General features: G+C 38.8%; 47 non-coding genes across 47 annotated transcripts; all 47 read left to right on the top strand.

Moving 5' to 3' along the window:
• The first annotated feature begins 57 nt into the window (after window positions 1–57).
• On the top strand, window positions 58–130 carry TRNAK-UUU (transfer RNA lysine (anticodon UUU)). Its single transcript has one exon. It is a non-coding gene; the product is annotated as a tRNA-Lys (tRNA).
• Window positions 131–237: 107 nt separating this feature from the next.
• On the top strand, window positions 238–310 carry TRNAK-UUU (transfer RNA lysine (anticodon UUU)). The gene has a single exon. It is a non-coding gene; the product is annotated as a tRNA-Lys (tRNA).
• A 107-nt stretch (window positions 311–417) lies between these two features.
• Window positions 418–490, top strand: TRNAK-UUU (transfer RNA lysine (anticodon UUU)). Its single transcript has one exon. It is a non-coding gene; the product is annotated as a tRNA-Lys (tRNA).
• A 107-nt stretch (window positions 491–597) lies between these two features.
• On the top strand, window positions 598–670 carry TRNAK-UUU (transfer RNA lysine (anticodon UUU)). Its single transcript has one exon. It is a non-coding gene; the product is annotated as a tRNA-Lys (tRNA).
• A 465-nt stretch (window positions 671–1,135) lies between these two features.
• Window positions 1,136–1,208, top strand: TRNAK-UUU (transfer RNA lysine (anticodon UUU)). Its single transcript has one exon. It is a non-coding gene; the product is annotated as a tRNA-Lys (tRNA).
• A 107-nt stretch (window positions 1,209–1,315) lies between these two features.
• Window positions 1,316–1,388, top strand: TRNAK-UUU (transfer RNA lysine (anticodon UUU)). The gene has a single exon. It is a non-coding gene; the product is annotated as a tRNA-Lys (tRNA).
• A 107-nt stretch (window positions 1,389–1,495) lies between these two features.
• TRNAK-UUU (transfer RNA lysine (anticodon UUU)) lies at window positions 1,496–1,568 on the top strand. The gene has a single exon. It is a non-coding gene; the product is annotated as a tRNA-Lys (tRNA).
• A 645-nt stretch (window positions 1,569–2,213) lies between these two features.
• Window positions 2,214–2,286, top strand: TRNAK-UUU (transfer RNA lysine (anticodon UUU)). The gene has a single exon. It is a non-coding gene; the product is annotated as a tRNA-Lys (tRNA).
• Window positions 2,287–2,573: 287 nt separating this feature from the next.
• Window positions 2,574–2,646, top strand: TRNAK-UUU (transfer RNA lysine (anticodon UUU)). Its single transcript has one exon. It is a non-coding gene; the product is annotated as a tRNA-Lys (tRNA).
• A 287-nt stretch (window positions 2,647–2,933) lies between these two features.
• TRNAK-UUU (transfer RNA lysine (anticodon UUU)) lies at window positions 2,934–3,006 on the top strand. Its single transcript has one exon. It is a non-coding gene; the product is annotated as a tRNA-Lys (tRNA).
• Window positions 3,007–3,291: 285 nt separating this feature from the next.
• On the top strand, window positions 3,292–3,364 carry TRNAK-UUU (transfer RNA lysine (anticodon UUU)). Its single transcript has one exon. It is a non-coding gene; the product is annotated as a tRNA-Lys (tRNA).
• A 285-nt stretch (window positions 3,365–3,649) lies between these two features.
• Window positions 3,650–3,722, top strand: TRNAK-UUU (transfer RNA lysine (anticodon UUU)). Its single transcript has one exon. It is a non-coding gene; the product is annotated as a tRNA-Lys (tRNA).
• Window positions 3,723–3,829: 107 nt separating this feature from the next.
• Window positions 3,830–3,902, top strand: TRNAK-UUU (transfer RNA lysine (anticodon UUU)). The gene has a single exon. It is a non-coding gene; the product is annotated as a tRNA-Lys (tRNA).
• Window positions 3,903–4,189: 287 nt separating this feature from the next.
• On the top strand, window positions 4,190–4,262 carry TRNAK-UUU (transfer RNA lysine (anticodon UUU)). The gene has a single exon. It is a non-coding gene; the product is annotated as a tRNA-Lys (tRNA).
• Window positions 4,263–4,549: 287 nt separating this feature from the next.
• On the top strand, window positions 4,550–4,622 carry TRNAK-UUU (transfer RNA lysine (anticodon UUU)). The gene has a single exon. It is a non-coding gene; the product is annotated as a tRNA-Lys (tRNA).
• Window positions 4,623–4,907: 285 nt separating this feature from the next.
• On the top strand, window positions 4,908–4,980 carry TRNAK-UUU (transfer RNA lysine (anticodon UUU)). Its single transcript has one exon. It is a non-coding gene; the product is annotated as a tRNA-Lys (tRNA).
• A 107-nt stretch (window positions 4,981–5,087) lies between these two features.
• On the top strand, window positions 5,088–5,160 carry TRNAK-UUU (transfer RNA lysine (anticodon UUU)). Its single transcript has one exon. It is a non-coding gene; the product is annotated as a tRNA-Lys (tRNA).
• A 107-nt stretch (window positions 5,161–5,267) lies between these two features.
• On the top strand, window positions 5,268–5,340 carry TRNAK-UUU (transfer RNA lysine (anticodon UUU)). The gene has a single exon. It is a non-coding gene; the product is annotated as a tRNA-Lys (tRNA).
• A 107-nt stretch (window positions 5,341–5,447) lies between these two features.
• TRNAK-UUU (transfer RNA lysine (anticodon UUU)) lies at window positions 5,448–5,520 on the top strand. The gene has a single exon. It is a non-coding gene; the product is annotated as a tRNA-Lys (tRNA).
• Window positions 5,521–5,807: 287 nt separating this feature from the next.
• Window positions 5,808–5,880, top strand: TRNAK-UUU (transfer RNA lysine (anticodon UUU)). Its single transcript has one exon. It is a non-coding gene; the product is annotated as a tRNA-Lys (tRNA).
• A 107-nt stretch (window positions 5,881–5,987) lies between these two features.
• Window positions 5,988–6,060, top strand: TRNAK-UUU (transfer RNA lysine (anticodon UUU)). The gene has a single exon. It is a non-coding gene; the product is annotated as a tRNA-Lys (tRNA).
• A 285-nt stretch (window positions 6,061–6,345) lies between these two features.
• On the top strand, window positions 6,346–6,418 carry TRNAK-UUU (transfer RNA lysine (anticodon UUU)). The gene has a single exon. It is a non-coding gene; the product is annotated as a tRNA-Lys (tRNA).
• Window positions 6,419–6,524: 106 nt separating this feature from the next.
• On the top strand, window positions 6,525–6,597 carry TRNAK-UUU (transfer RNA lysine (anticodon UUU)). The gene has a single exon. It is a non-coding gene; the product is annotated as a tRNA-Lys (tRNA).
• Window positions 6,598–6,704: 107 nt separating this feature from the next.
• On the top strand, window positions 6,705–6,777 carry TRNAK-UUU (transfer RNA lysine (anticodon UUU)). The gene has a single exon. It is a non-coding gene; the product is annotated as a tRNA-Lys (tRNA).
• Window positions 6,778–7,062: 285 nt separating this feature from the next.
• TRNAK-UUU (transfer RNA lysine (anticodon UUU)) lies at window positions 7,063–7,135 on the top strand. The gene has a single exon. It is a non-coding gene; the product is annotated as a tRNA-Lys (tRNA).
• A 287-nt stretch (window positions 7,136–7,422) lies between these two features.
• On the top strand, window positions 7,423–7,495 carry TRNAK-UUU (transfer RNA lysine (anticodon UUU)). The gene has a single exon. It is a non-coding gene; the product is annotated as a tRNA-Lys (tRNA).
• A 285-nt stretch (window positions 7,496–7,780) lies between these two features.
• Window positions 7,781–7,853, top strand: TRNAK-UUU (transfer RNA lysine (anticodon UUU)). Its single transcript has one exon. It is a non-coding gene; the product is annotated as a tRNA-Lys (tRNA).
• Window positions 7,854–7,960: 107 nt separating this feature from the next.
• On the top strand, window positions 7,961–8,033 carry TRNAK-UUU (transfer RNA lysine (anticodon UUU)). Its single transcript has one exon. It is a non-coding gene; the product is annotated as a tRNA-Lys (tRNA).
• Window positions 8,034–8,140: 107 nt separating this feature from the next.
• Window positions 8,141–8,213, top strand: TRNAK-UUU (transfer RNA lysine (anticodon UUU)). The gene has a single exon. It is a non-coding gene; the product is annotated as a tRNA-Lys (tRNA).
• A 107-nt stretch (window positions 8,214–8,320) lies between these two features.
• TRNAK-UUU (transfer RNA lysine (anticodon UUU)) lies at window positions 8,321–8,393 on the top strand. The gene has a single exon. It is a non-coding gene; the product is annotated as a tRNA-Lys (tRNA).
• Window positions 8,394–8,680: 287 nt separating this feature from the next.
• Window positions 8,681–8,753, top strand: TRNAK-UUU (transfer RNA lysine (anticodon UUU)). The gene has a single exon. It is a non-coding gene; the product is annotated as a tRNA-Lys (tRNA).
• A 107-nt stretch (window positions 8,754–8,860) lies between these two features.
• TRNAK-UUU (transfer RNA lysine (anticodon UUU)) lies at window positions 8,861–8,933 on the top strand. The gene has a single exon. It is a non-coding gene; the product is annotated as a tRNA-Lys (tRNA).
• Window positions 8,934–9,218: 285 nt separating this feature from the next.
• On the top strand, window positions 9,219–9,291 carry TRNAK-UUU (transfer RNA lysine (anticodon UUU)). Its single transcript has one exon. It is a non-coding gene; the product is annotated as a tRNA-Lys (tRNA).
• A 106-nt stretch (window positions 9,292–9,397) lies between these two features.
• TRNAK-UUU (transfer RNA lysine (anticodon UUU)) lies at window positions 9,398–9,470 on the top strand. Its single transcript has one exon. It is a non-coding gene; the product is annotated as a tRNA-Lys (tRNA).
• A 647-nt stretch (window positions 9,471–10,117) lies between these two features.
• On the top strand, window positions 10,118–10,190 carry TRNAK-UUU (transfer RNA lysine (anticodon UUU)). Its single transcript has one exon. It is a non-coding gene; the product is annotated as a tRNA-Lys (tRNA).
• A 628-nt stretch (window positions 10,191–10,818) lies between these two features.
• TRNAK-UUU (transfer RNA lysine (anticodon UUU)) lies at window positions 10,819–10,891 on the top strand. The gene has a single exon. It is a non-coding gene; the product is annotated as a tRNA-Lys (tRNA).
• A 467-nt stretch (window positions 10,892–11,358) lies between these two features.
• On the top strand, window positions 11,359–11,431 carry TRNAK-UUU (transfer RNA lysine (anticodon UUU)). The gene has a single exon. It is a non-coding gene; the product is annotated as a tRNA-Lys (tRNA).
• A 272-nt stretch (window positions 11,432–11,703) lies between these two features.
• TRNAK-UUU (transfer RNA lysine (anticodon UUU)) lies at window positions 11,704–11,776 on the top strand. Its single transcript has one exon. It is a non-coding gene; the product is annotated as a tRNA-Lys (tRNA).
• Window positions 11,777–12,243: 467 nt separating this feature from the next.
• On the top strand, window positions 12,244–12,316 carry TRNAK-UUU (transfer RNA lysine (anticodon UUU)). Its single transcript has one exon. It is a non-coding gene; the product is annotated as a tRNA-Lys (tRNA).
• A 107-nt stretch (window positions 12,317–12,423) lies between these two features.
• Window positions 12,424–12,496, top strand: TRNAK-UUU (transfer RNA lysine (anticodon UUU)). Its single transcript has one exon. It is a non-coding gene; the product is annotated as a tRNA-Lys (tRNA).
• Window positions 12,497–12,961: 465 nt separating this feature from the next.
• Window positions 12,962–13,034, top strand: TRNAK-UUU (transfer RNA lysine (anticodon UUU)). The gene has a single exon. It is a non-coding gene; the product is annotated as a tRNA-Lys (tRNA).
• Window positions 13,035–13,321: 287 nt separating this feature from the next.
• TRNAK-UUU (transfer RNA lysine (anticodon UUU)) lies at window positions 13,322–13,394 on the top strand. Its single transcript has one exon. It is a non-coding gene; the product is annotated as a tRNA-Lys (tRNA).
• A 107-nt stretch (window positions 13,395–13,501) lies between these two features.
• Window positions 13,502–13,574, top strand: TRNAK-UUU (transfer RNA lysine (anticodon UUU)). Its single transcript has one exon. It is a non-coding gene; the product is annotated as a tRNA-Lys (tRNA).
• Window positions 13,575–14,039: 465 nt separating this feature from the next.
• On the top strand, window positions 14,040–14,112 carry TRNAK-UUU (transfer RNA lysine (anticodon UUU)). The gene has a single exon. It is a non-coding gene; the product is annotated as a tRNA-Lys (tRNA).
• A 107-nt stretch (window positions 14,113–14,219) lies between these two features.
• TRNAK-UUU (transfer RNA lysine (anticodon UUU)) lies at window positions 14,220–14,292 on the top strand. Its single transcript has one exon. It is a non-coding gene; the product is annotated as a tRNA-Lys (tRNA).
• Window positions 14,293–14,399: 107 nt separating this feature from the next.
• On the top strand, window positions 14,400–14,472 carry TRNAK-UUU (transfer RNA lysine (anticodon UUU)). The gene has a single exon. It is a non-coding gene; the product is annotated as a tRNA-Lys (tRNA).
• A 285-nt stretch (window positions 14,473–14,757) lies between these two features.
• TRNAK-UUU (transfer RNA lysine (anticodon UUU)) lies at window positions 14,758–14,830 on the top strand. Its single transcript has one exon. It is a non-coding gene; the product is annotated as a tRNA-Lys (tRNA).
• The last annotated feature ends 20 nt before the right edge of the window (window positions 14,831–14,850 follow it).

Raw genomic sequence — 14,850 nt, forward strand, 5'->3', positions numbered from 1 at the left:
TTCAATAAATTTATGTAAATTCTAATTCCAATTATTAAGTGAGTTCACCTCGCTTGAGCCCGGATAGCTCAGTCGGTAGAGCGTTAGGCTTTTAACCTAACGGTCCAGGGTTCGAGTCCCTGTTCGGGCGACTATGTTTTTGAAGAATAATCAATAATTTAAACTTCAGATCATTTAATTTCCAGTAAAATTATTGAAATTCTTATTCCAATTATTACGGGAGTTCACCTCGCTTGAGCCCGGTTAGCTCAGTCGGTAGAGCGTTAGGCTTTTAACCTAACGGTCCAGGGTTCGAATCCCTGTTCGGGCGACTGTGTTTTTGAAGAATCATCAATAATTTAAACTTCAGATCATTTAATTTCCAGTAAAATTATTGAAATTCTAATCCCAATTATTACGGGAGTTCATTTCGTTTCAGCCCGGATAGCTCAGTCGGTAGAGCGTTAGACTTTTAACCTAACGGTCCAGGGTTCGAGTCCCTCTTCGGGCGACTCTGTTTTTAAAGAATCGTCAATAATTTAAACTTCAGATCATTTCACTTTCAATAAATTTATGTAAATTCTAATTCCAATTATTACGTGAGTTCACCTCGCTTGAGCCCGGATAGCTCAGTCGGTAGAGCGTTAGGCTTTTAACCTAACGGTCCAGGGTTCGATTCCCTGTTCGGGCGACTGTGTTTTTGAAGAATCATCAATAATTTGAACTTCAGATCATTTAATTTCCAGTAAAATTATTGAAATTCTAATCCCAATTATTACGGGAGTTCATTTCGTTTCAGCTCGGATAGCTCAGTCGGTAGAGCGTTAGGCTTCAAACCACGGTCCAGGGTTCGACTCCTTGTTCGGGCGACTGTGTTTTTGAAGAATCATCAATAATTTAAACTTCAGATCATTTAATTTCCAGTAAAATTATTGAAATTCTAATCCCAATTATTACGTGAGTTCACCTCGCTTGAGCCCGGATAGCTCAGTCGGTAGAGCGTTAGGCTTTTAAGCTAACGGTCCAGGGTTCGAGTACCAGTTCGGGCCATTATGTTTTTGAAGAATCATCAATAATTTAAACTTAAGATCATTTCACTTTCAATAAATTTATGTAAATTCTAATTCCAATTATTAAGTGAGTTCACCTCGCTTGAGCCCGGATAGCTCAGTCGGTAGAGCGTTAGGCTTTTAACCTAACGGTCCAGGGTTCGAGTCCCTGTTCGGGCGACTATGTTTTTGAAGAATAATCAATAATTTAAACTTCAGATCATTTAATTTCCAGTAAAATTATTGAAATTCTTATTCCAATTATTACGGGAGTTCACCTCGCTTGAGCCCGGATAGCTCAGTCGGTAGAGCGTTAGGCTTTTAACCTAACGGTCCAGGGTTCGAGTCCCTGTTCGGGCGACTGTGTTTTTGAAGAATCATCAATAATTTAAACTTCAGATCATTTAATTTCCAGTAAAATTATTGAAATTCTAATCCCAATTATTACGGGAGTTCATTTCGTTTCAGCCCGGATAGCTCAGTCGGTAGAGCGTTAGGCTTTTAACCTAACGGTCCAGGGTTCGAGTCCCTGTTCGGGCGACTCTGTTTTTAAAGAATCGTCAATAATTTAAACTTCAGATCATTTCACTTTCAGTAAATTTATGTAAATTCTAATTCCAATTATTACGTGAATTCACCTCGCTTGAGCCCGGATAGCTCAGTCGGTAGAGCGTTAGGCTTTTAACCTAACGGTCCAGGGTTCGAGTATCTGTTCGGGCCATTCTGTTTTTGAAGAATCATCAATAATTTAAAATTCAGATCATTTCACTTTCAATAAATTTATGTAAACTCTAATTCCAATTATTACGGGATTTAACTTCGTTTGAGGCAGGATAGCTCAGTCGGTAGAGCGTTAGGCTTTTAACTTAACGGTCCAGGGTTCGAGTCCCTGTTCGGGCGACTCTGTTTTTGAAGAATCATCAATAATTTAAACTTCAGATCATTTAATTTCCAGTAAAATTATTGAAATTCTAATCCCAATTATTACGGGAGTTCATTTCGTTTCAGATCGGATAGCTCAGTCGGTAGAGCGTTAGGCTTCAAACCACGGTCCAGGGTTCGACTCCTTGTTCGGGCGACTCTTTTTTTAAAGAATCATCAATAATTTAAACTTCAGATCATTTAATTTCCAGTAAAATTATTGAAATTCTAATCCCAATTATTACGGGAGTTCATTTCGTTTCAGCCCGGATAGCTCAGTCGGTAGAGCGTTAGGCTTTTAACCTAACGGTCCAGGGTTCGAGTCCCTCTTCGGGCGACTCTGTTTTTAAAGAATCGTCAATAATTTAAACTTCAGATCATTTCACTTTCAATAAATTTATGTAAATTCTAATTCCAATTATTACGTGAGTTCACCTCGCTTGAGCCCGGATAGCTCAGTCGGTAGATCGTTAGGCTTTTAACCTAACGGTCCAGGGTTCGAGTACCTGTTCGGGCCAATATGTTTTTGAAGAATCATCAATAATTTAAACTTAAGATCATATCACTTTCAATAAATTTATGTAAATTCTAATTCCAATTATTAAGTGAGTTCACCTCGCTTGAGCCCGGATAGCTCAGTCGGTAGAGCGTTAGGCTTTTAACCTAACGGTCCAGGGTTCGAGTACCTGTTCGGGCCATTATGTTTTTGAAGAATCATCAATAATTTAAACTTAAGATTAATTCACTTTCAATAAATTTATGTAAATTCTAATTCCAATTATTAAGTGAGTTCACCTCGCTTGAGCCCGGATAGCTCAGTCGGTAGAGCGTTAGGCTTTTAACCTAACGGTCCAGGGTTCGAGTACCAGTTCGGGCCGTTATGTTTTTGAAGAATCATCAATAATTTAAACTTAAGATCATTTCACTTTCAATAAATTTATGTAAATTCTAATTCCAATTATTAAGTGAGTTCACCTCGCTTGAGCCCGGATAGCTCAGTCGGTAGAGCGTTAGGCTTTTAACCTAACGGTCCAGGGTTCGAGTCCCTGTTCGGGCGACTCTGTTTTTGAAGAATCAACAATAATTTAAACTTCAGATCATTTAATTTCCAGTAAAATTATTGAAATTCTAATCCCAATTATTACGGGAGTTCATTTCGTTTCAGCTCGGATAGCTCAGTCGGTAGAGCGTTAGGCTTCAAACCACGGTCCAGGGTTCGACTCCTTGTTCGGGCCATTCTGTTTTTGAAGAATCATCAATAATTTAAACTTCAGATCATTTAATTTCCAGTAAAATTATTGAAATTCTTATTCCATTTATTACGGGAGTTCACCTCGCTTGAGCCCGGATAGCTCAGTCGGTAGAGCGTTAGGCTTTTAACCTAACGGTCCAGGGTTCGAGTCCCTGTTCGGGCGACTGTGTTTTTGAAGAATCATCAATAATTTAAACTTCAGATCATTTAATTTCCAGTAAAATTATTGAAATTCTAATCCCAATTATTACGGGAGTTCACTTCGTTTCAGCTCGGATAGCTCAGTCGGTAGAGCGTTAGGCTTCAAACCACGGTCCAGGGTTTGACTCCTTGTTCGGGCGACTGTGTTTTTGAAGAATCATCAATAATTTAAACTTCAGATCATTTAATTTCCAGTAAAATTATTGAAATTCTAATCCCAATTATTACGGGAGTTCATTTCGTTTCAGCCCGGATAGCTCAGTCGGTAGAGCGTTAGGCTTTTAACCTAACGGTCCAGGGTTCGAGTCCCTGTTCGGGCGACTCTGTTTTTAAAGAATCGTCAATAATTTAAACTTCACATCATTTCACTTTCAATAAATTTATGTAAATTCTAATTCCAATTATTACGTGAGTTCACCTCGCTTGAGCCCGGATAGCTCAGTCGGTAGAGCGTTAGGCTTTTAACCTAACGGTCCAGGGTTCGAGTACCTGTTCGGGCCATTCTGTTTTTGAAGAATCATCAATAATTTAAACTTCAGATCATTTCACTTTCAATAAATTTATGTAAACTCTAATTCCAATTATTACGGGATTTACCTTCGTTTGAGACAGGATAGCTCAGTCGGTAGAGCTTTAGGCTTTTATCCTAACGTTCCAGGGTTCGAGTCCCTGTTCGGGCGACTCTGTTTTTAAAGAATCATCAATAATTTAAACTTCAGATCATTTAATTTCCAGTAAAATTATTGAAATTCTAATCCCAATTATTACGGGAGTTCATTTCGTTTCAGCCCGGATAGCTCAGTCGGTAGAGCGTTAGGCTTTTAACCTAACGGTCCAGGGTTCGAGTCCCTCTTCGGGCGACTCTGTTTTTAAAGAATCGTCAATAATTTAAACTTCAGATCATTTCACTTTCAATAAATTTATGTAAATTCTAATTCCAATTATTACGTGAGTTCACCTCGCTTGAGCCCGGATAGCTCAGTCGGTAGAGCGTTAGGCTTTTAAGCTAACGGTCCAGGGTTCGAGTACCAGTTCGGGCCATTATGTTTATGAAGAATCATCAATAATTTAAACTTAAGATCATTTCACTTTCAATAAATTTATGTAAATTCTAATTCCAATTATTAAGTGAGTTCACCTCGCTTGAGCCCGGATAGCTCAGTCGGTAGAGCGTTAGGCTTTTAACCTAACGGTCCAGGGTTCGAGTCCCTGTTCGGGCGACTGTGTTTTTGAAGAATCATCAATAATTTAAACTTCAGATCATTTAATTTCCAGTAAAATTATTGAAATTCTAATCCCAATTATTACGGGAGTTCATTTCGTTTCAGCTCGGATAGCTCAGTCGGTAGAGCGTTAGGCTTCAAACCACGGTCCAGGGTTTGACTCCTTGTTCGGGCGACTGTGTTTTTGAAGAATCATCAATAATTTAAACTTCAGATCATTTAATTTCCAGTAAAATTATTGAAATTCTAATCCCAATTATTACGGGAGTTCATTTCGTTTCAGCCCGGATAGCTCAGTCGGTAGAGCGTTAGGCTTTTAACCTAACGGTCCAGGGTTCGAGTCCCTGTTCGGGCGACTCTGTTTTTAAAGAATCGTCAATAATTTAAACTTCAGATCATTTCACTTTCAATAAATTTATGTAAATTCTAATTCCAATTATTACGTGAGTTCACCTCGCTTGAGCCCGGATAGCTCAGTCGGTAGAGCGTTAGGCTTTTAACCTAACGGTCCAGGGTTCGAGTACCTGTTCGGGCCATTCTGTTTTTGAAGAATCATCAATAATTTAAACTTCAGATCATTTCACTTTCAATAAATTTATGTAAACTCTAATTCCAATAATTACGGGAGTTCACCTCGCTTGAGCCCGGATAGCTCAGTCGGTAGAGCGTTAGGCTTTTAACCTAACGGTCCAGGGTTCGAGTACCTGTTCGGGCCATTCTGTTTTTGAAGAATCATCAATAATTTAAACTTCAGATCATTTAATTTCCAGTAAAATTATTGAAATTCTAATCCCAATTATTACGGGAGTTCATTTCGTTTCAGCCCGGATAGCTCAGTCGGTAGAGCGTTAGGCTTTTAACCTAACGGTCCAGGGTTCGAGTCCCTCTTCGGGCGACTCTGTTTTTAAAGAATCGTCAATAATTTAAACTTCAGATCATTTCACTTTCAATAAATTTATGTAAATTCTAATTCCAATTATTACGTGAGTTCACCTCGCTTGAGCCCGGATAGCTCAGTCGGTAGAGCGTTAGACTTTTAAGCTAACGGTCCAGGGTTCAAGTACCAGTTCGGGCCATTATGTTTTTGAAGAATCATCAATAATTTAAACTTAAGATCATTTCACTTTCAATAAATTTATGTAAATTCTAATTCCAATTATTAAGTGAGTTCACCTCGCTTGAGCCCGGATAGCTCAGTCGGTAGAGCGTTAGGCTTTTAACCTAACGGTCCAGGGTTCGAGTCCCTGTTCGGGCGACTCTGTTTTTGAAGAATCATCAATAATTTAATTTTCAGATCATTTAATTTCCAGTAAAATTATTGAAATTCTTATTCCAATTATTACGGGAGTTCACCTCGCTTGAGCCCGGATAGCTCAGTCGGTAGAGCGTTAGGCTTTTAACCTAACGGTCCAGGGTTCGAGTCCCTGTTCGGGCGACTGTGTTTTTGAAGAATCATCAATAATTTAAACTTCAGATCATTTAATTTCCAGTAAAATTATTGAAATTCTAATCCCAATTATTACGGGAGTTCATTTTGTTTCAGCTCGGATAGCTCAGTCGGTAGAGCGTTAGGCTTCAAACCACGGTCCAGGGTTTGACTCCTTGTTCGGGCGACTGTGTTTTTGAAGAATCATCAATAATTTAAACTTCAGATCATTTAATTTCCAGTAAAATTATTGAAATTCTAATCCCAATTATTACGGGAGTTCATTTCGTTTCAGCCCGGATAGCTCAGTCGGTAGAGCGTTAGGCTTTTAACCTAACGGTCCAGGGTTCGAGTCCCTGTTCGGGTGACTCTGTTTTAAAGAATCGTCAATAATTTAAACTTCAGATCATTTCACTTTCAATAAATTTATGTAAATTCTAATTCCAATTATTACGTGAGTTCACCTCGCTTGAGCCCGGATAGCTCAGTCGGTAGAGCGTTAGGCTTTTAACCTAACGGTCCAGGGTTCGAGTACCTGTTCGGGCCATTCTGTTTTTGAAGAATCATCAATAATTTAAACTTCAGATCATTTCACTTTCAATAAATTTATGTAAATTCTAATTCCAATTATTAAGTGAGTTCACCTCGCTTGAGCCCGGATAGCTCAGTCGGTAGAGCGTTAGGCTTTTAACCTAACGGTCCAGGGTTCGAGTCCCTGTTCGGGCGACTGTGTTTTTGAAGAATCATCAATAATTTAAACTTCAGATCATTTAATTTCCAGTAAAATTATTGAAATTCTAATCCCAATTATTACGGGAGTTCATTTTGTTTCAGCTCGGATAGCTCAGTCGGTAGAGCGTTAGGCTTCAAACCACGGTCCAGGGTTTGACTCCTTGTTCGGGCGACTGTGTTTTTGAAGAATCATCAATAATTTAAACTTCAGATCATTTAATTTCCAGTAAAATTATTGAAATTCTAATCCCAATTATTACGGGAGTTCATTTCGTTTCAGCCCGGATAGCTCAGTCGGTAGAGCGTTAGGCTTTTAACCTAACGGTCCAGGGTTCGAGTCCCTCTTCGGGCGACTCTGTTTTTAAAGAATCGTCAATAATTTAAACTTCAGATCATTTCACTTTCAATAAATTTATGTAAATTCTAATTCCAATTATTACGTGAGTTCACCTCGCTTGAGCCCGGATAGCTCAGTCGGTAGAGCGTTAGGCTTTTAAGCTAACGGTCCAGGGTTCGAGTACCAGTTCGGGCCATTATGTTTATGAAGAATCATCAATAATTTAAACTTAAGATCATTTCACTTTCAATAAATTTATGTAAATTCTAATTCCAATTATTAAGTGAGTTCACCTCGCTTGAGCCCGGATAGCTCAGTCGGTAGAGCGTTAGGCTTTTAACCTAACGGTCCAGGGTTCGAGTCCCTGTTCGGGCGACTGTGTTTTTGAAGAATCATCAATAATTTAAACTTCAGATCATTTAATTTCCAGTAAAATTATTGAAATTCTAATCCCAATTATTACGGGAGTTCATTTCGTTTCAGCTCGGATAGCTCAGTCGGTAGAGCGTTAGGCTTCAAACCACGGTCCAGGGTTTGACTCCTTGTTCGGGCGACTGTGTTTTTGAAGAATCATCAATAATTTAAACTTCAGATCATTTAATTTCCAGTAAAATTATTGAAATTCTAATCCCAATTATTACGGGAGTTCATTTCGTTTCAGCCCGGATAGCTCAGTCGGTAGAGCGTTAGGCTTTTAACCTAACGGTCCAGGGTTCGAGTCCCTGTTCGGGCGACTCTGTTTTTAAAGAATCGTCAATAATTTAAACTTCAGATCATTTCACTTTCAATAAATTTATGTAAATTCTAATTCCAATTATTACGTGAGTTCACCTCGCTTGAGCCCGGATAGCTCAGTCGGTAGAGCGTTAGGCTTTTAACCTAACGGTCCAGGGTTCGAGTACCTGTTCGGGCCATTCTGTTTTTGAAGAATCATCAATAATTTAAACTTCAGATCATTTCACTTTCAATAAATTTATGTAAACTCTAATTCCAATAATTACGGGAGTTCACCTCGCTTGAGCCCGGATAGCTCAGTCGGTAGAGCGTTAGGCTTTTAACCTAACGGTCCAGGGTTCGAGTACCTGTTCGGGCCATTCTGTTTTTGAAGAATCATCAATAATTTAAACTTCAGATCATTTAATTTCCAGTAAAATTATTGAAATTCTAATCCCAATTATTACGGGAGTTCATTTCGTTTCAGCCCGGATAGCTCAGTCGGTAGAGCGTTAGGCTTTTAACCTAACGTTCCAGGGTTCGAGTCCCTCTTCGGGCGACTCTGTTTTTAAAGAATCGTCAATAATTTAAACTTCAGATCATTTCACTTTCAATAAATTTATGTAAATTCTAATTCCAATTATTACGTGAGTTCACCTCGCTTGAGCCCGGATAGCTCAGTCGGTAGAGCGTTAGACTTTTAAGCTAACGGTCCAGGGTTCAAGTACCAGTTCGGGCCATTATGTTTTTGAAGAATCATCAATAATTTAAACTTAAGATCATTTCACTTTCAATAAATTTATGTAAATTCTAATTCCAATTATTAAGTGAGTTCACCTCGCTTGAGCCCGGATAGCTCAGTCGGTAGAGCGTTAGGCTTTTAACCTAACGGTCCAGGGTTCGAGTCCCTGTTCGGGCGACTCTGTTTTTGAAGAATCATCAATAATTTAATTTTCAGATCATTTAATTTCCAGTAAAATTATTGAAATTCTTATTCCAATTATTACGGGAGTTCACCTCGCTTGAGCCCGGATAGCTCAGTCGGTAGAGCGTTAGGCTTTTAACCTAACGGTCCAGGGTTCGAGTCCCTGTTCGGGCGACTGTGTTTTTGAAGAATCATCAATAATTTAAACTTCAGATCATTTAATTTCCAGTAAAATTATTGAAATTCTAATCCCAATTATTACGGGAGTTCATTTTGTTTCAGCTCGGATAGCTCAGTCGGTAGAGCGTTAGGCTTCAAACCACGGTCCAGGGTTTGACTCCTTGTTCGGGCGACTGTGTTTTTGAAGAATCATCAATAATTTAAACTTCAGATCATTTAATTTCCAGTAAAATTATTGAAATTCTAATCCCAATTATTACGGGAGTTCATTTCGTTTCAGCCCGGATAGCTCAGTCGGTAGAGCGTTAGGCTTTTAACCTAACGGTCCAGGGTTCGAGTCCCTGTTCGGGTGACTCTGTTTTAAAGAATCGTCAATAATTTAAACTTCAGATCATTTCACTTTCAATAAATTTATGTAAATTCTAATTCCAATTATTACGTGAGTTCACCTCGCTTGAGCCCGGATAGCTCAGTCGGTAGAGCGTTAGGCTTTTAACCTAACGGTCCAGGGTTCGAGTACCTGTTCGGGCCATTCTGTTTTTGAAGAATCATCAATAATTTAAACTTCAGATCATTTCACTTTCAATAAATTTATGTAAACTCTAATTCCAATTATTACGGGATTTACCTTCGTTTGAGACAGGATAGCTCAGTCGGTAGAGCTTTAGGCTTTTAACCTAACGTTCCAGGGTTCGAGTCCCTGTTCGGGCGACTCTGTTTTTAAAGAACCATCAATAATTTAAACTTCAGATCATTTAATTTCCAGTAAAATTATTGAAATTCTAATCCCAATTATTACGGGAGTTCATTTCGTTTCAGCCCGGATAGCTCAGTCGGTAGAGCGTTAGGCTTTTAAACTAACGGTCCAGGGTTCGAGTCCCTCTTCGGGCGACTCTGTTTTTAAAGAATCGTCAATAATTTAAACTTCAGATCATTTCACTTTCAATAAATTTATGTAAATTCTAATTCCAATTATTACGTGAGTTCACCTCGCTTGAGCCCGGATAGCGCAGTCGGTAGAGCGTTAGGCTTTTAAGCTAACGGTCCAGGGTTCGAGTCCCTGTTCGGGCGACTCTGTTTTTGAAGAATCATCAATAATTTAAACTTCAGATCATTTAATTTCCAGTAAAATTATTGAAATTCTTATTCCAATTATTACGGGAGTTCACCTCGCTTGAGCCCGGATAGCTCAGTCGGTAGAGCGTTAGGCTTTTAACCTAACGGTCCAGGGTTCGAGTCCCTGTTCGGGCGACTGTGTTTTTGAAGAATCATCAATAATTTAAACTTCAGATCATTTAATTTCCAGTAAAATTATTGAAATTCTAATCCCAATTATTACGGGAGTTCATTTCGTTTCAGCTCGGATAGCTCAGTCGGTAGAGCGTTAGGCTTCAAACCACGGTCCAGGGTTCGACTCCTTGTTCGGGCCATTCTGTTTTTGAAGAATCATCAATAATTTAAACTTCAGATCATTTAATTTCCAGTAAAATTATTGAAATTCTTATCCCAATTATTACGGGAGTTCATTTCGTTTCAGCTCGGATAGCTCAGTCTGTAGAGCGTTAGGCTTCAAACCACGGTCCAGGGTTCGACTCCTTGTTCGGGCGACTGTGTTTTTGAAGAATCATCAATAATTTAAACTTCAGATCATTTAATTTCCAGTAAAATTATTGAAATTCTAATCCCAATTATTACGGGAGTTCATTACGTTTCAGCCCGGATAGCTCAGTTGGTAGAGCGTTAGGCTTTTAACCTAACGGTCCAGGGTTCGAGTCCTGTTTTTAAAGAATCGTCAATAATTTAAACTTCAGATCATTTCACTTTCAATAAATTTATGTAAATTCTAATTCCAATTATTACGTGAGTTCACCTCGTTTGAGCCCGGATAGCTCAGTCGGTAGAGCGTTAGGCTTTTAACCTAACGGTCCAGGGTTCGAGTACCTGTTCGGGCCATTCTGTTTTTGAAGAATCATCAATAATTTAAACTTCAGATCATTTCACTTTCAATAAATTTATGTAAATTCTAATTCCAATTATTACGGGATTTAACTTCGTTTGAGACAGGATAGCTCAGTCGGTAGAGCGTTAGGCTTTTAACCTAACGGTCCAGGGTTCGAGTCCCTGTTCGGGCCATTCTGTTTTTGAAGAATCATCAATAATTTAAACTTCAGATCATTTCACTTTCAATAAATTTATGTAAATTCTAATTCCAATTATTACGGGATTTAACTTCGTTTGAGACAGGATAGCTCAGTCGGTAGAGCGTTAGGCTTTTAACCTAACGGTCCAGGGTTCGAGTCCCTGTTCGGGCGACTCTGTTTTTGAAGAATCATCAATAATTTAAACTTCAGATCATTTAATTTCCAGTAAAATTATTGAAATTCTTATTCCAATTATTACGGGAGTTCACCTCGCTTGAGCCCGGATAGCTCAGTCGGTAGAGCGTTAGGCTTTTAACCTAACGGTCCAGGGTTCGAGTACCTGTTCGGGCCATTCTGTTTTTAAAGAATCGTCAATTAAATAAACTTCAGATCATTTCACTTTCAATAAATTTATGTAAATTCTAATTCCAATTATTACGTGAGTTCACCTCGCTTGAGCCCGGATAGCTCAGTTGGTAGAGCGTTAGGCTTTTAACCTAACGGTCCAGGGTTCGAGTCCTGTTTTTAAAGAATCGTCAATAATTTAAACTTCAGATCATTTCACTTTCAATAAATTTATGTAAATTCTAATTCCAATTATTACGTGAGTTCACCTCGTTTGAGCCCGGATAGCTCAGTCGGTAGAGCGTTAGGCTTTTAACCTAACGGTCCAGGGTTCGAGTACCTGTTCGGGCCATTCTGTTTTTGAAGAATCAACAATAATTTAAACTTCAGATCATTTCACTTTCAATAAATTTATGTAAATTCTAATTCCAATTATTACGGGATTTAACTTCGTTTGAGACAGTATAGCTCAGTCGGTAGAGCGTTAGGCTTTTAACCTAACGGTCCAGGGTTCGAGTCCCTGTTCGGGCCATTCTGTTTTTGAAGAATCATCAATAATTTAAACTTCAGATCATTTCACTTTCAATAAATTTATGTAAATTCTAATTCCAATTATTACGGGATTTAACTTCGTTTGAGACAGGATAGCTCAGTCGGTAGAGCGTTAGGCTTTTAACCTAACGGTCCAGGGTTCGAGTCCCTGTTCGGGCGACTCTGTTTTTGAAGAATCATCAATAATTTAAACTTCAGATCATTTAATTTCCAGTAAAATTATTGAAATTCTTATTCCAATTATTACGGGAGTTCACCTCGCTTGAGCCCGGATAGCTCAGTCGGTAGAGCGTTAGGCTTTTAACCTAACGGTCCAGGGTTCGAGTACCTGTTCGGGCCATTCTGTTTTTAAAGAATCGTCAATTAAATAAACTTCAGATCATTTCACTTTCAATAAATTTATGTAAATTCTAATTCCAATTATTACGTGAGTTCACCTCGCTTGAGCCCGGATAGCTCAGTCGGTAGAGCGTTAGGCTTTTAACCTAACGGACCAGGGTTCGAGTACCTGTTCGGGCCATTCTGTTTTTGAAGAATCATCAATAATTTAAACTTCAGATCATTTCACTTTCAATAAATTTATGTAAACTCTAATTCCAATTATTACGGGATTTAACTTCGTTTGAGACAGGATAGCTCAGTCGGTAGAGCGTTAGGCTTTTAACCTAATGGTCCAGGGTTCGAGTCCCTGTTCGGGCGACTCTGTTTTTGAAGAATCATCAATAATTTAAACTTCAGATCATTTAATTTCCAGTAAAATTATTGAAATTCTAATCCCAATTATTACGGGAGTTCATTTCGTTTCAGCTCGGATAGCTCAGTCGGTAGAGCGTTAGGCTTCAAACCACGGTCCAGGGTTCGACCCCTTGTTCGGGCGACTGTGTTTTTGAAGAATCATCAATAATTTAAACTTCAGATCATTTAATTTCCAGTAAAATTATTGAAATTCTAATCCCAATTATTACGGGAGTTCATTACGTTTCAGCCCGGATAGCTCAGTTGGTAGAGCGTTAGGCTTTTAACCTAACGGTCCAGGGTTCGAGTCCCTGTTCGGGCGACTCTGTTTTTAAAGAATCGTCAATAATTTAAACTTCAGATCATTTCACTTTCAATAAATTTATGTAAATTCTAATTCCAATTATTACGGGATTTAACTTCGTTTGAGACAGGATAGCTCAGTCGGTAGAGCGTTAGGCTTTTAACCTAACGGTCCAGGGTTCGAGTCCCTGTTCGGGCGACTCTGTTTTTGAAGAATCATCAATAATTTAAACTTCAGATCATTTAATTTCCAGTAAAATTATTGAAATTCTTATTCCAATTATTACGGGAGTTCACCTCGCTTGAGCCCGGATAGCTCAGTCGGTAGAGCGTTAGGCTTTTAACCTAACGGTCCAGGGTTCGAGTACCTGTTCGGGCCATTCTGTTTTTAAAGAATCGTCAATTAAATAAACTTCAGATCATTTCACTTTCAATAAATTTATGTAAATTCTAATTCCAATTATTACGTGAGTTCACCTCGCTTGAGCCCGGATAGCTCAGTCGGTAGAGCGTTAGGCTTTTAACCTAACGGACCAGGGTTCGAGTACCTGTTCGGGCCATTCTGTTTTTGAAGAATCATCAATAATTTAAACTTCAGATCATTTCACTTTCAATAAATTTATGTAAACTCTAATTCCAATTATTACGGGATTTAACTTCGTTTGAGACAGGATAGCTCAGTCGGTAGAGCGTTAGGCTTTTAACCTAATGGTCCAGGGTTCGAGTCCCTGTTCGGGCGACTCTGTTTTTGAAGAATCATCAATAATTTAAACTTCAGATCATTTAATTTCCAGTAAAATTATTGAAATTCTAATCCCAATTATTACGGGAGTTCATTTCGTTTCAGCTCGGATAGCTCAGTCGGTAGAGCGTTAGGCTTCAAACCACGGTCCAGGGTTCGACCCCTTGTTCGGGCGACTGTGTTTTTGAAGAATCATCAATAATTTAAACTTCAGATCATTTAATTTCCAGTAAAATTATTGAAATTCTAATCCCAATTATTACGGGAGTTCATTACGTTTCAGCCCGGATAGCTCAGTTGGTAGAGCGTTAGGCTTTTAACCTAACGGTCCAGGGTTCGAGTCCCTGTTCGGGCGACTCTGTTTTTAAAGAATCGTCAATAATTTAAACTTCAGATCATTTCACTTTCAATAAATTTATGTAAATTCTAATTCCAATTATTACGTGAGTTCACCTCGCTTGAGCCCGGATAGCTCAGTCGGTAGAGCGTTAGGCTTTTAACCTAACGGTCCAGGGTTCGAGTACCTGTTCGGGCCATTCTGTTTTTAAAGAATCGTCAATAAAATAAACTTCAGATCATTTCACTTTCAATAAATTTATGTAAATTCTAATTCCAATTATTACGTGAGCTCACCTCGCTTGAGCCCGGATAGCTCAGTCGGTAGAGCGTTAGGCTTTTAACCTAATGGTCCAGGGTTCGAGTCCCTGTTCGGGCGACTCTGTTTTTGAAGAATCATCAATAATTTAAACTTCAGATCATTTAATTTCCAGTAAAATTATTGAAATTCTTATTCCAATTATTACGGGAGTTCACCTCGCTTGAGCCCGGATAGCTCAGTCGGTAGAGCGTTAGGCTTCAAACCACGGTCCAGGGTTCGACTCCTTGTTCGGGCGACTGTGTTTTTGAAGAATCATCAATAATTTAAACTTCAGATCATTTAATTTCCAGTAAAATTATTGAAATTCTTATTCCATTTATTACGGGAGTTCACCTCGCTTGAGCCCGGATAGCTCAGTCGGTAGAGCGTAAGGCTTTTAACCTAACGGTCCAGGGTTCGAGTCCCTGTTCGGGCGACTGTGTTTTTGAAGAATCA

Source organism: Phalangium opilio, unplaced genomic scaffold (genome assembly GCF_054372755.1).
Source record: "Phalangium opilio isolate 3A_F unplaced genomic scaffold, DU_Popi_V2 ptg001170l_1, whole genome shotgun sequence".
In the NCBI taxonomy this organism is placed as follows: domain Eukaryota; kingdom Metazoa; phylum Arthropoda; class Arachnida; order Opiliones; family Phalangiidae; genus Phalangium; species Phalangium opilio.